Source organism: Nicotiana tabacum, chromosome 7 (genome assembly GCF_000715075.1).
Source record: "Nicotiana tabacum cultivar K326 chromosome 7, ASM71507v2, whole genome shotgun sequence".
Lineage (NCBI taxonomy): Eukaryota > Viridiplantae > Streptophyta > Magnoliopsida > Solanales > Solanaceae > Nicotiana > Nicotiana tabacum.
This window is the reverse complement of record NC_134086.1, coordinates 165,725,202-165,740,743: the sequence shown is the minus strand read 5'-3', so window position 1 is coordinate 165,740,743 and position 15,542 is coordinate 165,725,202. Positions and strand designations below refer to the sequence as shown.

General features: G+C 40.2%; 1 protein-coding gene across 1 annotated transcript in view; it reads left to right on the top strand.

Annotated features, from left to right (window-relative positions):
• LOC107770121 (endo-1,4-beta-xylanase 5-like) overlaps positions 1-15,542 on the top strand; it is an 85,940-nt gene that overhangs the window by 58,582 nt on the left and 11,816 nt on the right. The gene's annotated exons all lie outside the window — the stretch shown is intronic.

The window sequence follows — 15,542 nt, the reverse complement described above, 5'->3', positions numbered from 1 at the left end:
ACAGGAAAAATACAGAAGGGCTATACTATTACAGAAAGATAGAAAGGGACTCCTCGGTCTGCGTACGCAGCAGATATACCTCGAAGTCTCTACAAAAGCGCCTCGCCTCAAGGATGATAAGGCTGAGTGGAAGTACATGTATTTGCACATGAAAAACATGTGCAGAAAGGGCATGAGTACACCACAGTGGTACTCAGTAAGTTCCAAGTCTAACCTCGATCGGGTAGTGACGAGGAAGGTCAGGGCCCTACTGAGGTTAAATGAAATACAAGGTTTAATAGTGTAGAACAAAACAGTATAAATAAGTACAACAGTAAAAGTAACACAGGATAGAAAGAACAACAACAACAACTACAAAGGCAAAGTAAACAGAGAAAGAAATACAGCTCAACACAGAGATAACAATCGGGGATCTCCCAGGATACCATCCTGTAGTCACCAAATATAAATATCCAGTGGATCTCCCGGGATACTATCCCATAGTCCAACTCATAATGTGAGGGGATATCCCAGAATACCGATCCGTAGTCCCAAATGTAAATACTCAGTACAGGGGGACTCTATCGGGTGCAGTTCCGTAGTTCCAATGTAAATGTGCAGGGGTATCTCCCGAAATACCATTCTGTAGTCCCAAAGTAAACATACAAGGGGATCTCCCGGAATACCGTCTCGTAGTCCCAAAGTAAACACACAACAACAACAAGAAGAATACACAGTTCAATTCAAATTCCATACCAAGGTAAAACAGGTATTTCTAGCCTAGCATGATGCACATAATCCAAATAAGGTAGTTTGAGCAAGTAAAGCAATTAAGTCAATTAGACATGCTTCCATAAGCTAACAACAGGACTTAAATTCCAAGTAGTATAAACAGGAAAAAAGAAACATAATTGTAATTACTTAATGAAAACCGAATTTTCAACAATTAGCATAAGTACGCACTCGTCACCTCACATACAAGGTATTTCAAATATCAATAATGTCAAATCATAAGGGTAATTCCCCTACACAAAGTTAGGCAAGCCACTTACCTCAAATCGGCTCAAAATAAACTAGAAACAACGCTTTTGTCACGAGTACTCAACTCCAAATGGCCCAGATCTATTTAATTCAATTGTATAATGTAAATAGCACTTCAAGTAACTGATTCTACAAATAAATTCTGAGCTAATATGCGAAATTAGGTAAAAATGACCAAAACGCTCCTCGGTCCCACGTTTTGGAATCGGGTAAAATTTACATTTTCAGAATCCTCACACTCTCACGAGTTCAGTCATACCAAAAGTACCAAAATCAGACCTCAAATGGTCCCTCAAACCATCACTCAAAGCTCTCTAATTAATCAATCCCTAACTCTCAATTTACCACTGATTTTCCCTCAAATTTCATGCTTACAATGATAAAAATCACCATAATAACGAGTTTAGGCTCCAAGAATCTTACCTCCTCGAAGCTCCCTTGAATTCCCTCTCAAAAACCTCCCAAAAAGCTCAAATCCCGAATGAAAATGTTGAGGAATAGGCAAAATCGTGACTGAAACCTTATATAGGTTCTGGCCCAGGGTTTCCGAACCTGCAGCCTTTTCCTCGCACCTGCGGACCTGCACTTGCGGTGCGCATCTGCAAAATTTCACTTAAAGGGTTGGGCCTCACCTATGCTTCTTCTACTGTATTTGCGGTCACGCAGGTGCGTGAGCACTTCCGCAACTGCGGCTTCTAGCTTTTCCTCAACTTGCCGCATCTGCGGCTCCGCACCTGCGATCCCCAATCCGCATGTGCAGTTATGATAGAAATCCAGCATCTTCAGCTGCACACTCTAACTTCAACTTCCCGTCAACCATCCGAAATCATCCCGAGGCCCCCGGGACCTTAACCAAAAGCACAACCAAGTCATATACCACTATCCAAACTTATACCAATCCTCAAAACACCTAAAACAACATCGAAGCATTGAATTAACCATGGATTAGAGCCTAAGAACTCCAAAAACTCTCAAATTATGCTTTCGATCAAAAAGTCTATCAAACTTCGTCCGAATGACCTGAAATTTTGCACACATGTAACATTCAACACTACGGAGCTATCCAAGTTCCGGAATCTCATTCCGACCCTTAAATCAAAATCTCGCTATCGAACCAGAAACTTCCAAAAATTCAACTTCCGGTATTTCAAGCCTAATTAGCTACGGACCTCCAAAACACAATCCGGACACGCCCCTAAGCCCGAAATCAACCAACGAAGCTAACGGAACCGTCGAAATTCCATTCCGAGGTCGTCTTCTACAGTTCTAACTACGGCCCAAATTCTACAACTTAAACTCTCATTTAGGGACTAAGTGTCCCAAAACACTCCGAAACTCAAAACCAAACATCTCGGCAAATCAAAATAGTATAAACAAACACGGGGAAAGCATCGTTACACAAATGGTGAAGAATAACTCAAAAATCATGAAGGAAATCTTTTATACTTTCTGAACCAGGCTTTTTGCAACTGCGGTCCGTACACCGCATCTTTGGTACCGCTTTTGCGGTCTAGCCCATCGCACCTACGAATTTCACTTAAAGGCCCAATTCCGCATCTGCGATCGAATACTCGCACTTGTGCCATCACAGGTGCGCTCAGCGCTCTACATCTGCGGCTCATGCCCTTCACGTCCATGACCGCATCTACGGCATTGCACCTACGGTCCCCAAATCTGCAGGTGCAGAAACAACAGGAGCAGAAAAATTTGCAACTTCTCTAAAACTCCAAACTATCTGTCAACCATCCGAATCCATCCCGAGGATATCGGAACCTCAACCGAACATGAAAACATATCCCATAACCTCATTCAAACTTGTTTCAACCTTCGGAACGCTCAAAAACAACATCGAAACACCAAAATTAAATCGGATTCAAGCCTAAAAATTTCCAAATTCCGTTTTCGATCAAAAAGTCTATCAAACCTCGTCCGAATGACCTGAAATTTTGCACACACATCCCAAATGACACGACGGACCTACTGCAACTCCCAGAATTCCATTCCGACCCCTATATCAAAATCTCACTTATCAACCGGAAAACGCCAAAATTCCAACTTCGCCAATTCAAGCCTAAATCTACTATGGACCTCCAAAATACATTCCGATCATGCTCCTATGTCCCAAATCAACTTTCAAAGCTATCTGAACCATTAGAATTCACATCCGAGCCCTTTCTCACATAAGTCAACATCCGCTTGACTTTTCTAACTTAAACTTACTCAAAAGAGACTAAGTGTCTCAAACCTTACCAAAACCTTTCCGAACCCGAGCAAACCAACCCGACAACACATAGTACCGATAAACAAAGCAATAAGAAGAAGAAATGGGGAAAACAGAGTGGTAACTCATGAAATGACCGACCGGGTCGTTACAATTACACATCATTTAATTTTTTAATTTAAGTGGTCGGGTGAGTACCTATTTAGACTGATTAGATAAAGCCAAAAGAAAATATGAAATAATTTCAACCAAAGACTAAAAATATAATTAAAGTTCATATGTAGAAATGTTTTATTAAAACTTATCCTTTTATAGTGAAATAAATTAATTTTTTGTAACAAAAGAAATAATGACATGAAAAATAAGATAAAAGAAAATAAATATTGAAAAAAAATGTTAGACAAATCTAAAAACAAGAAGTAAAAGATGACAACAAATTTCTTCTTATGTTTCATCTTTGTTGAGTATAAAAATTTGAAAGTTAATCTCATCGATTTCAAATATTTTTTTTTCAACTCAAATACATAGATTATAAGATAAGAATATCTTAGAATATTTTTTTTAATTTACATTATGTGTCATTTTTAAAAAATCGCTATTACTAACAAACTGATATGATATTTGAATTTGAATTGGAATGCAATTTGAGTAGTTTGCATTGAGGTTAAGCCAAGTGTGGTGTCAAAAAATAAATTACTTGACAATTTTAAGACAATATATGCAATGGTTTATAATAATAATCAACTAATTTAATATTTAATGATTCAAAGAACAAATTTTTTTGTATATATATGGTATTAAAAATTCAAATTCTAGGGCTAGAGATATCGATAAATTTAAAGTTGAGTCATACTGAAATAAATCCGGCCAAAATATCATTAAATTTTTAGATAGCCGATTAAACTGAATTTTAAATTAAGGATAATATCTTCATTTGCATCATTATAAAGATAATCATTATTATAATTGTAACGACCCCGCTTTTGCACTTTGCTCGTCAGTTCTCGGGCATGACTTGCCCTGTGTGATGGTTTATGACTTCTGTAAATCGTTGGTTTTGGTTTTCAGGGTAATCGGAATAAATTTGGAAGAACAGTTCTCAGATTGAAGCTTGAAATTTGAAAAAGTTTGACCAAGATTTGACTTGTTGGTATATGATCTCGGATCGAAATTTTTATGATTTGGTTAGCTCCGTTAGGTGATTTGGGACTTAGGAGCGTGATCGAAATGCATTTTGGAAGGCCGTGGAAGGTTTAGGCTTGAATTGGCAAAATTGAGATTTTGGCGTTTTACCGTTGATAGGTGAGATTTTGATATAAGGGTCAGAATGGAATTCCGAAAGTTGTAGTATCTCCGTTGTGTCATTTTTGATGTGTTTGCAATATTTCAAGTCATTCGGACGTGGTTTGGTTGAGTTTTTGATCAAAAGCGTAATTTGGAAGTTCTTGGAATTCTTAGGCTTGAATCCGATGTGATTTTGGCGTTTTGATGTAGCTTCGAGCGTTCTGAAGGTTGGAACAAGTTTGAATGATGTTATGGGATATGTTTACATATTTGGTTGAGGTCCCAAAGGCCTCGGGTGAGTTTCGGGTGGTCAATCGGATCATTCCATGTTGTTTGGAGTTGCAGGTTTTGAGTTTCAGTTGTTGCAGAGATTTCTCTTTCACGGTCGCGTAGAGAGTTTTGCGATCGCGTAGGGATGTGATGAGGGCAGGTCAGGTTGTTTTTCCCGATCGCATAGCGTGAGTCGCGATCGTGTGAGTTGGGCAAGTAGTGCAACACGTTCGCATGGATCTATCAATGTTTGCGTAGGTTTAAAGTTCTGAGCATCGTGTTCGCGTAGAGTAAATTTGAGGGCCTGGTAGATTGTGCTTCGCGATCGCTTAGGGATTACCCCGATCACGATGAAGGATTCAGACCTGGGGCAAAATGTTTAAAAAGTGAGTTCGCGATTTTTGGTCTATTTTCTCCATTGTTGAGCAATTTTTGGAGTTTTTGAGAAAGATTGAAGAGGGAATCGAAGGGAAACACTTGGAGGTAAGATTTTTAAACTCAATACTCGATCCTATGTTGATTATTACTTATTTAATCATGAAAAGGGTGGAAATTAAAGCCTAAAATTGGGAATTTTAAGGGGCAATTGAGGTCCGATTTGATGTTCTTGGTATGTATAGACTCGTGAGAGGATGTGGATTCTATTGATGTGACTTTTATCAGATTCTGAGATGTGGGCACAGGGAAGGGTTTGAGCAATTTTGAGATTTTCGATGTAAATTGGATATTCGAGTGGGCTTTGTTCCCTTAGCATATTCTAATGGTTATGTACTGAATGTGGCTAGATTTGGAGCATCCGGAGGTCGATTCGTGAGGGCAAAGGCATTGCGGGCTAGAGTTTGGACTGGATTGAGGTAAGTAATGATTGTAAATGTTGTCCTAAGGGTTTGAAACCCCGTTGTTGTGCTACTTTAAGGTGACACACACGCTAGATGACGAGAGTGGAGTCATGCACCGTTAGGGATTGTGACTTAGTTAGTCCCGTACGACTGTTAAGTCGCGTATTTGATTTGAAATCTTATGATATTCCATATTTTAGAGATTGATATTATATTTTGGGTTGTATGCCATGTTTGGGGCCTTGTGCCGACCTATTGAGACACTTAGGGGCATTTTTACTATTTTTTTCTCACTCTATTTGTTTTGAAAGCATATCCTCAGTCATGATTTACCTGTTTATTATTTAAACCTGGTTTTATCACTTAATTCTTAAAATCTGAAAACTATTTGGGTTGAGTTCCCTATTTTTACTGATGGTCCGAGTGATTGTAAGGTTGATGATTGAGATAGACCGAGGGTCTGATTGTGAGGGTATTGACTGAGATAGACCGAGGGTCCGGTGGTGAGGTTAATGATTGAGAGAGGCCGAGGGTCTGGCTGTGAGGATTATATATTTATGGATCGGGTTGCATGCCGCAGCAATATATATATATATATATATATATGTATGTATGTATGCATACGTATATGTATATGTATGTATATATGTATATGTATGTATGTAAATATATGTATGTATGTATATGGATTGGGTTGCACGCCGCAGCGATATGTATATGGATCGGGTTGCACGCCACAACGATATATACATATTGGATTGAGCTTCACGCCGTAGTGCTATAGAGCTTTGGTTGTAGGATCCCCTCCGGAGTCTGCACACCCCCAGTGAGCGCAGTCGACTATATATATGGATCGGGCTGCACGCCACAGCGATATATGGATCGGGTTGCACGCCGCAACGGTTACTATATGGTACCTATTGAGTGTGAGTGCTAAGTGTGAGCGCTGATTGGTAAGAGTTGAGTCACGAGTGACTGAGAGGTTTGCCCGAGGGGCTATATATATACATGTACATGAGTGATACTTTGCCTGAGGGGCTAGTTTATGAACTTACTATTTTCACTCCTCTTTAAAGTGAGTTTCTATTGAACATGTTGATTTAATTACTGCTTTCACTCATCTTTAGACTTAGCCTCTATTGAAAATGTTGAACAAATGTTTTAAATAATCTTTCATTTAAATTGAAGTTTTTAAGTTATGAAAAGGATTGTGAATTTCTATTACTTACTGGGTTGGAGTACTCAAATTACTCCCTGCACCTCGTGTGTGGATTCAGGTATTTCGGAACTCGGTAGCGGGTGTTGATTGCTCGGACGCAGAGTCATTAGAGTTAGCAAGGTGGTTGTACGATGTTCGCAGCATCGCTTCCTTCCTCTCATTTTTATTACTGTATATAGTATATTTTTAGACTCTTGTTGTACTCAGACCTTGGGAGATGCTCATGACTAGTGACACCCCGATATCAGACTTGTGTAATTATTCCGCACTTTTCTTTTAAATTTTCATTATGAGATTATTGGTTTATAAATGGTATAAAAACAACGTTTATTATAAAATAGTTGATTCGGGAGTTGTGTCGACTAGCCTAGTTTCACGATAGGTGCCATCACGACCGGGTCTTTTTTTAGGTCGTGACAAGTTGGTATCAGAGCCTAGGTTACATAGGTCTCACGAGTCATGAGCGGGTTTAGTAGAGTCTCGCGGATCGGTATGGAGATGTCTGTACTTATCCTCAGGAGGTTGCGGAACCTTTAGGATAAACTTCACATTCTTGAATTCTTATCATACATCCTTGATTCATCTTGAAAAGTAACTCTTTGAATTCCTTCCATGCATTCGTATACGCGCATGAGTGCTCAGTATCCGATGTGCATTGATGGCTTGTGATTCCCTGATCAAGGGGCGAGATGTGTTCTCTGTGTGTTGATGTCGGGCAAGTCGAGAAGACTTGAGGTCGAATTTTTGCCTATAGCTCGAGCCCTGAGCTGATGATTGCGTGAGCGCGTGCTTCTAGACCTACATGTTCTGTTGTGTCCCTATTAAGGAGAGTAATGACTGGATAGCTACGTGATGAGTATGTTATGACTGCGAGATGTGTTCATATGAACCGAATGAGGCGATAAAGGTCAACTTTGGGGCAGCAAAGACCATTTGGTGTTTGATTTCCATCTTGATTCGAAGTATAGCCCTGAGTTATGGGCGTGTGAAGAATCTTTTCATGTTTCCTAGTTGGGAGTGAAGTAAATTTCATGTTGCGATATGAGTTCGGACTCAGGAAGATTAAGTGCCTGCGTAACGTTTATGACGGTGGAAGGTATACAGAAATGCTAGTTTGAGGCAAAGTAGGTGGGTTACCTCCTGCTAAGTGTTCTGAGGTTGTGTGATCCTTATGTTGTCTATTAGAAGATCTCATTTATAAGTGAAGTATATGTGTTGCAATTTAAATTTGGGTCGCTTAAGAGAGTAGGCTTAATTGTTACGAGAGTGAATGCGAGATTTGCATAAGAGTTAAAGTACCAAATGGTATGTGTTTAACGAGCTTATGAAAAACGGAGTTTAAATCTCACTATGGTATTACGGCAGCAATAGAGTATATGCGTTACGAGTTATTGTGTGTGTTTTGGTCTATGACTTCGAGCCAAGTGGGGGAGTCCGCTATTGATTAGTTGATTGCATGGTTATGTGCTATATTGGTTCCAGTTTGAGGCATACTGGTGAATCAGTTATGGCCTACGGAGATTGAGATTGCGGATGACTCGAGTAAAGAAAATTTTTTGACAAAGGTTGTAGTATGCTTCATAAGTGTGTGAAAATCACGGAATGTCTTGAGTTGTTCTTGGTAATGGATGCTCGGTGCATAGAGCAGGAAGTTGCTTGGTTGCTCTAGGATGAGGTTACACTCTACGGTGTCGGAGTGCTATTGAGGCACGGGTGGTTCTGTTCGTTTGATCAGGCTAATTGCAGTTTGAATACAGTGAATGACTCTCGAGAATGGTTCTAGTGTGTTCAAGATTTTACATGTAACAATTGGGTATTTTCAAGTTGTATATGTGGCTAGAAACTGAGTTTTCATTAGAAAATGTCAAGATTTGTGGCATTTCTATATCAATTATGGGATTTTATGTGTCAGTATCAGGAAGGTAAAGGTAACGGATTTAGATTTGCAAGAAGTATCTTCAGAGTAAAGTATTTTGAATGTGGTGCTTTTGGGAATATTTAAGAGAGTATTCAGCGGCTTATGAGTCTTAGACGGTGTGGTTTTGTGCTCGGGTCTCGTGTGGTGAATCTGGGGTGAGTAATTGTGATGTTATAGCAAGAAGGAGTATCAAGTTGAAGGTAAATCAGAAGGGAACTCGGATAGATGGGATAGCTTGGTAGTAGGCCGAGTCGGTATAGTAAGGATATGATTAGTTCTTGGATGCTTACGAGGTAATGAGTTTCTACAGGTGTTTCAAGACAATTCTCTTGGGTTTTAGTGACCTGTGTAGCTCGGTTGAGTTAGAAGAATTCAGTCCTGACGATTTAGTGGTGTGCAAATGGAATTCGGAGAGCTCTAAATGGTTTCCACCACAGTTAGAGAGGTATATTTTTCCTATTGGCGTGAGGAGCATGGGATGTATAGTGATTTTCATCTAGATGGTTCAGTGGAAAGTTCTTGGCTAATTGAGTACGTAGCTTCTTGTGTCCCGGAAGGGATATGAAGTTCTCATGGTTATCCCGGGATGGTTCGGTTTATGCGGTATGTTGTGTATAATTGAGATTTGCATGTGTAAGGACACGGTTCAGATTTGAAAAGAAGGTCAAAAAATCTTAAATAGCATGGCCAGCTCCAGGTGACTAGATAAACGGGATCACTGATTGGTGTGGCTTGATGAGGGTATAACATTTTAGAAAGGGCAATGTGTTCGACTTACAGATGTTTTATTGGTATTGCGGCATCATCTTGTCTGATCGACGGATGATATTCGAGTTTGCTTGGTGGCTCAGAAGAATTATAGGTGTACCTCTCATGAGATGATTGAGTACTAGAGGTGTGTTATTTATGCGGACGACAGAATTGGGATCAGATATAGTAATTTGTGTGCTTTATGGACTTAGAGACTAGAAGTTTTCGTATACAGGTTAGCTTGTGGTTGTGGATGGCAAAGATGTGGGTAAGTTAGTCAGATAATAGTGTGTGCTATGATTCAGTCATTGTGAACCTTCGGAAGATTATTTATCTATTGTGTGTGACTAGAGTTGATGTGTGGTTCATTAGTAGACCTATATGGATGTGTATTTTGCATCGAGACGGCTTTGTTGACTTTGAGTGTCATTGGTGAGGGATGTGTTGATTCGGTTGTTATTAAGCTATTATTAATCAGGGGAATCTATGAGTTACCTTTCCGTATTGCGAGCCGTTAGGATTTGTTGATTATAGGCACATGTGGTGCGGTGTTATTGGGGTTTCTTAGTGGAATTCGAGCGGGAAGAGTGCGGGGTATTGCTCGGTGGATGGCGTTTTGGTTATTTCCTTTCGAGTTGTGTGGTGTTATGTAATTTCCTCGCGGTGGTTATGATGATTGCTTTGGTTTTAGACATCATATTACGCACGGTTGTCGATTTTGAGCATAGTGACTTAAGGTGTCTCATGTGGACCAGTGTTTAGATGAGATCGCCGGGATCTTTAATGATTGCAAACGGATTTGATTTCAGCATGTTGGAAGGATAACATCGAGGTTCGGCACAGAAATTTGCTATGGTCTTGGCCAAAGGAGAAGTGGCTTCATGAATGGTTGATCTGAGAAAAACGGTTATGGCTTACTGCGTGTTTCATTTATCATTGACAGTATATGAAAGTGTTGGAATGAGACTTTAGTTGATAAGAGGTTTCCTATCGATATTCGGTTGTTGTATGCAGCTGTTGTGGTTAGAAGTTATCGCTGCAAGCATTTAAGTTATATGGTATATCATATAATTGCACCAAGGTTACGGGTATGGGTTATTACATCTTGTTTGGGCTTAGTCAGAGTATAGATATGAGATTTTGATCTTGTGGATGATTTTAGAAGTGGAAATGTGGTTCTAAGGTTCATGGACTAGGTTGTACTGTGAAATTTCAGTTACATTGTGTTATCGGACCTATACGAGATAGGGTGATATGGGATCAGCCCCGGGTATGTGCATAGTAAGGTTATTCGGTGATTGGTTGGCTTTTGGAACAACTCTGGGCACGTTCGAGGACGAACGTATGTTTAAGTAGGGGAGGATGTAACGACCCGATCGGTCGTTTTGAGCTTTTACACTTTGCTCGTCAGTTCTCAGGCATGACTTGCCCCGTGTGATGGTTTATGACTTATGTAAATCATTGGTTTTGGTTTTCAGGGTAATCAGAATGAATCTGGAAGAACAGTTCTTAGTTTGAAGCTTGAAATTTGAAAAAGTTTGACCAAGATTTGGCTTGTTGGTATATGATCTCGGATCGGAATTTTTATGATTTGGTTAGCTCTGTTAGGTGATTTGGGACTTAGGAGCGTGATCGGAATACATTTTGGAAAGTCGTGGAAGGTTTAGGCTTGAATTGGCGAAACTGAGATTTTGGCATTTTCAAGTTGATAGGTGAGATTTTGATATAGGGGTCGGAATGGAATTCTGGAAGTTGCAGTAGCTCTGTTGTGTTATTTGTGACGTATATGCAAAATTTCAAGTCATTCGGACATGGTTTGGTTGGGTTTTTTTATCAAAAGCGTAATTTGGAAGTTATTGGACTACTTAGGCTTGAATCCGATGTAATTTTGGCGTTTTTATGTTGCTTGAGCGTTCCGAAGGTTGGAACAAGTTTGAATGATGTTATGGGATATGTTGGCATGTTTGGTTGAGGTCCCGAGGGCCTCGGGTAAGTTTCGGGTGGTCAATCGGACCATTCGATGTTGTTTGGAGTTGTAGGTTTTGAGTTTCAACTGTTGCAGAGATTTCTCCTTCGCGATCGCGTAGGGAGTCTCGCGATCGCGTAGGGCTGTGATGAGGGCAGGTCAGGTTGTTCTTCGCGATCGCGCAGCGTGAGTCACAATCGCATGAGTTGGGCAAGTGGTGCATCACGTTCGCGTAGATCTATCCGCGTTCACGTAGGTTTAAAGTTTTGAGCATCGCATTCGCGTGGACCTCACGGCATTCGCGTAGGGAGTCTCGCAATCACGATGAAGGATTTCAGGCCTAGGGCAGAATGATTAAAAAGTGAGTTCGCGTTTTTTGGTCTATTTTCTCCATTGTTGAGCAATTTTTGGAGCTTTTGAGAAAGATTGAAGATGGAATTGAAGAGAAACACTTGGAGGTAAGATTATTGAACTCAATACTCGATCCTATGTTGATTCTTACTTGTTTAATCATGAAAAAGGTGGGAATTAAAGCCTAAAAATTGGGGAATTAGGGCTTGGATTTGGAGAGTGTAAATTGGGAATTTGAAAAGGCAATTGAGGTCCGATTTTGATGTTCTTGGTATGTATAGACTCGTGAGAGGATGAGGATTTCATGGATATGACTTTTATCGGATTCCAAGACGTGGAATCGGGGGCCGAGCTTGAGCAATTTCGGGATTTTTGATGTAAATTGAATATTTTCGAGTGGGCTTTGTTCCCTTAGCATATTCTAATGGTTATGTACTAATTGTGGCTAGATTTGGAGCATCCAAAGGTCGATTCGTGAGGGCAAAGGCATTGCGGGCTAGAGTTTGGACCGGATCAAGGTAAGTAATGATTGTAAATGTTTTCCTGAGGGTTTGAAACTTCACATCGTTGTGCTACTTTGAGGTGACACACACGCTAGATGACGAGCATGGAGTCATGTACCGTTAGGGATTGTGACTTGGTCCGTCCCGTACGACTGTTAAGTCGCATATTTGATTTGAAATCTTATGATATTCCATATTTAAAAATTGATATTATATTTTGGGTTGTATGCCATGTTTGGGGCCTTGTGCCGGCCTATTGAGACCCTTAGGGGCATTTTTACTATTTTTCCTCACTCTATTGGTTTTGAAATCATATCCTCAGTCCTGATTTACCTGTTTATTGTTTAAACCTGGTTTTATCACTTAATTCTTAAATGTGAAAACTGTTTGGGCTGAGTTCCCTAGTTTTACTGATGGTCCAAGTGATTGTGAGTTTGATTGTTGAGATAGACCAAGGGACTGATTGTGAGGGTATTGACTGAGATAGACCAAGGGTCTAATTGTAAGGTTAATGACTGAGATAGACCGAGGGTCCGGTGGTGAGGTTAATGTTTATACATTCAGAGGCCTTAAAACCCTCCTTTAGCACCGCCTCGATTGGCGTGTGCAATCCGGGCGCATAGCCGGAAAGCTTAAATGTGAAAATCTGTGAAAATGATAAGTTTTGACTGTAAAATGAATAAATTTGACTTCGGTCAACGTTTTGGATAAACGGATCCGGACCCGTGATTTGACGCTCCCGGAGGGTCCGTAGGAAAATATGGGACTTGGGCGTATGCCCGTAATCGGATTTCGAGGTCCTAAGCCCGAGAAACGAATTTTTTAAAGAAAATTATTTTCTGAAATTGTTTAACAAAATTTGAAATGAAATTTGCTTAGAACATGGTGGTATCAGGCCCATATTTTGGTTCCGGCGTCCGGTATAGGTCTTATATATGATTTAAGACATTTCTGTAGAATTTGATGAAAAATGGATGTCATATGACGTGATTCGTACTTAAATCGCAAAATTGATGTTTAAAGATGTTTTGAGAAAATTTCAGTGATCTCGAGATTTAATTTGATGTTCATGATGTTATTTTGATGATTTGGTTGCATGAATAAGTCCGTAGGATGTTTTTGAGGTTTTGTGTGCGCTTGGTTTGGAGTTCCGAGGGCTCGGGTGAGTTTCGGGTAGGTTCCGGGGTGTCTTAGGCTTAAAAACTGAGTTGTTGCTGGCTCAGAGAGGTGAGGACCTCTTCAGAGGCCAGTGCAGTCCGCACGATATGGACTGTTGCCGTGGAGAGGCCTGTGCCGCCGCACTAATTTTGGTGCGGTCCGCGGTGAAGAACAATTCACTTGTCCAACTTCGGAAGCCTATATCTTTTGATCTACAGGGCATTTTGAAATGATTTAAAAATCAAAGTTGTAGCCCTTTATGTCTAGTTTCCAGAAAGGTAAAGATATCACAATTTGGACATCTGTAGAGAAAGTTATGGCCAAAATATTAAGACCTATCACTGCAAAACACTGGAAGCATGTGCGGCCGCAGTTGATTTTGTACGGTCCGCACATGGCATCTGAGGGCAGTATATTTAGACGGGATTTTCAGTTATTTTTCATTTATTTAGGACCCCAAAAACATAAGAGGCGATTTTCTAACAACCTTTCTTCTCCAAATCAATTGTAAGTCGTTTTTAACTAGTTTTCTTCAATCATTAACATCTTTTAACATGATTTCAACTTCAAATCAATGATTTTCATGGGGGAAATTGGATGTTTTGTGTAGAACCTAGGTTTTTCAAAAATTGGGGATTTGAACCTCGACTTGAGGTCCGATTTCAAAACAAATTACATATTTGAGCTCGTGGGGGAATGGGTAATCGGGTTTTGGTTCGAACCTCGGGTATTAACCACGTGGGCCCGGGGGTGATTTTGACTTTTTGGGTAAAACTTTGGAAAACTCATTTTCATGCATTTAAATTGATTCATTTAGTGTTTATTGATGTAATTAAGTAACTTGTGGCTAGATACGGGCGAATTGGCGGAGGAATCAAAGGGTAAAGCTATAATTGAAACTTGAGTTGTGTTTGAGGCATCGAGGTAAGTGTTCGGTCTAACCTTAGCTTGAGGGATTAGGAGTTGAGTCCTATTTGTTAATTGCTTCTTGTTGAGTACGACGTATAGGCATGGTAACAGGTATCTATACATTGGAGTCGAGCATGACCGTAAGTCTTAAATTGATAGTTGTTGTGTTCTTAAATGTTACTGCGGATGCTTTAATTGATATTCTTGATATACTTTTATTGAGATTCTGCCTTATCTGTTATTCCCCAAAGCATGTTTCCCCTCCCCAGTTTTAATTGTTTGTTTCCGTCTATCTTTCCGTTGTATATATATACATAACTGCATAGGTTTATCTGGAGTCTGGTCCTAGCCTCGTCACTACCTCACCGGGGTTAGGTCAGATGTTTACCAGCACATGGGGTCGGTTTTGCTAATGCTACACTCTGCACTTATGTGAAGATACAGGAGCAGCACTTGGTCAACAGCGGTAGGGGAGCCAGCCTTCAGTCCAACGAGACACCGAGGTAGCCCTGCAGGTGTCCGCAGGCCCGGCATCTCTTCTATCCATTTAGATGTTCTGTTTTCTTTTGTATCCGAGACAGACTATATTTTCTTTTTCAGAGACTTATATGTAGCATTCCTAGACAGTCCATGCATGTTGTGACATTAGTTTCTGGGTAGAGATATATGTTGGATTTTTATTCATATCGGTTTTGGTATAATATTTATCTAAGTCTTCCTCTTAAATTTCATCTTTCGTCATTATTTAAATGTTAATTACCTGCTAATTTAATTGGTTAAAAAGGCTAAAATGAAAGAGGTTGAAATTTTCGCATTTCGTGGCTTGCCTAGCTTCTATGAGTAGGCTCCATCACGACTCCCGAGGGTGAAAATTTCGGGTCATGACAGTTAATGACTGAGAGAGGCCGAGGCCTGGCTGTAAGGATTATATATTTATGGATTGGGCTGCACCCCCCAGTGAGCGCAGTCGACTATATATATGGATCGGGCTGCACGCCGCAGCGGTTACTATATGGTACCTATTGAGTGTGAGCGCTGACTGGTAAGAGTTGAGTCACGAGTGACTGAGAGGCTTGACCTAGGGGCTATATATATACATGTACATGAGTGATGCTTTGCCTGAGGGGCTAGTTT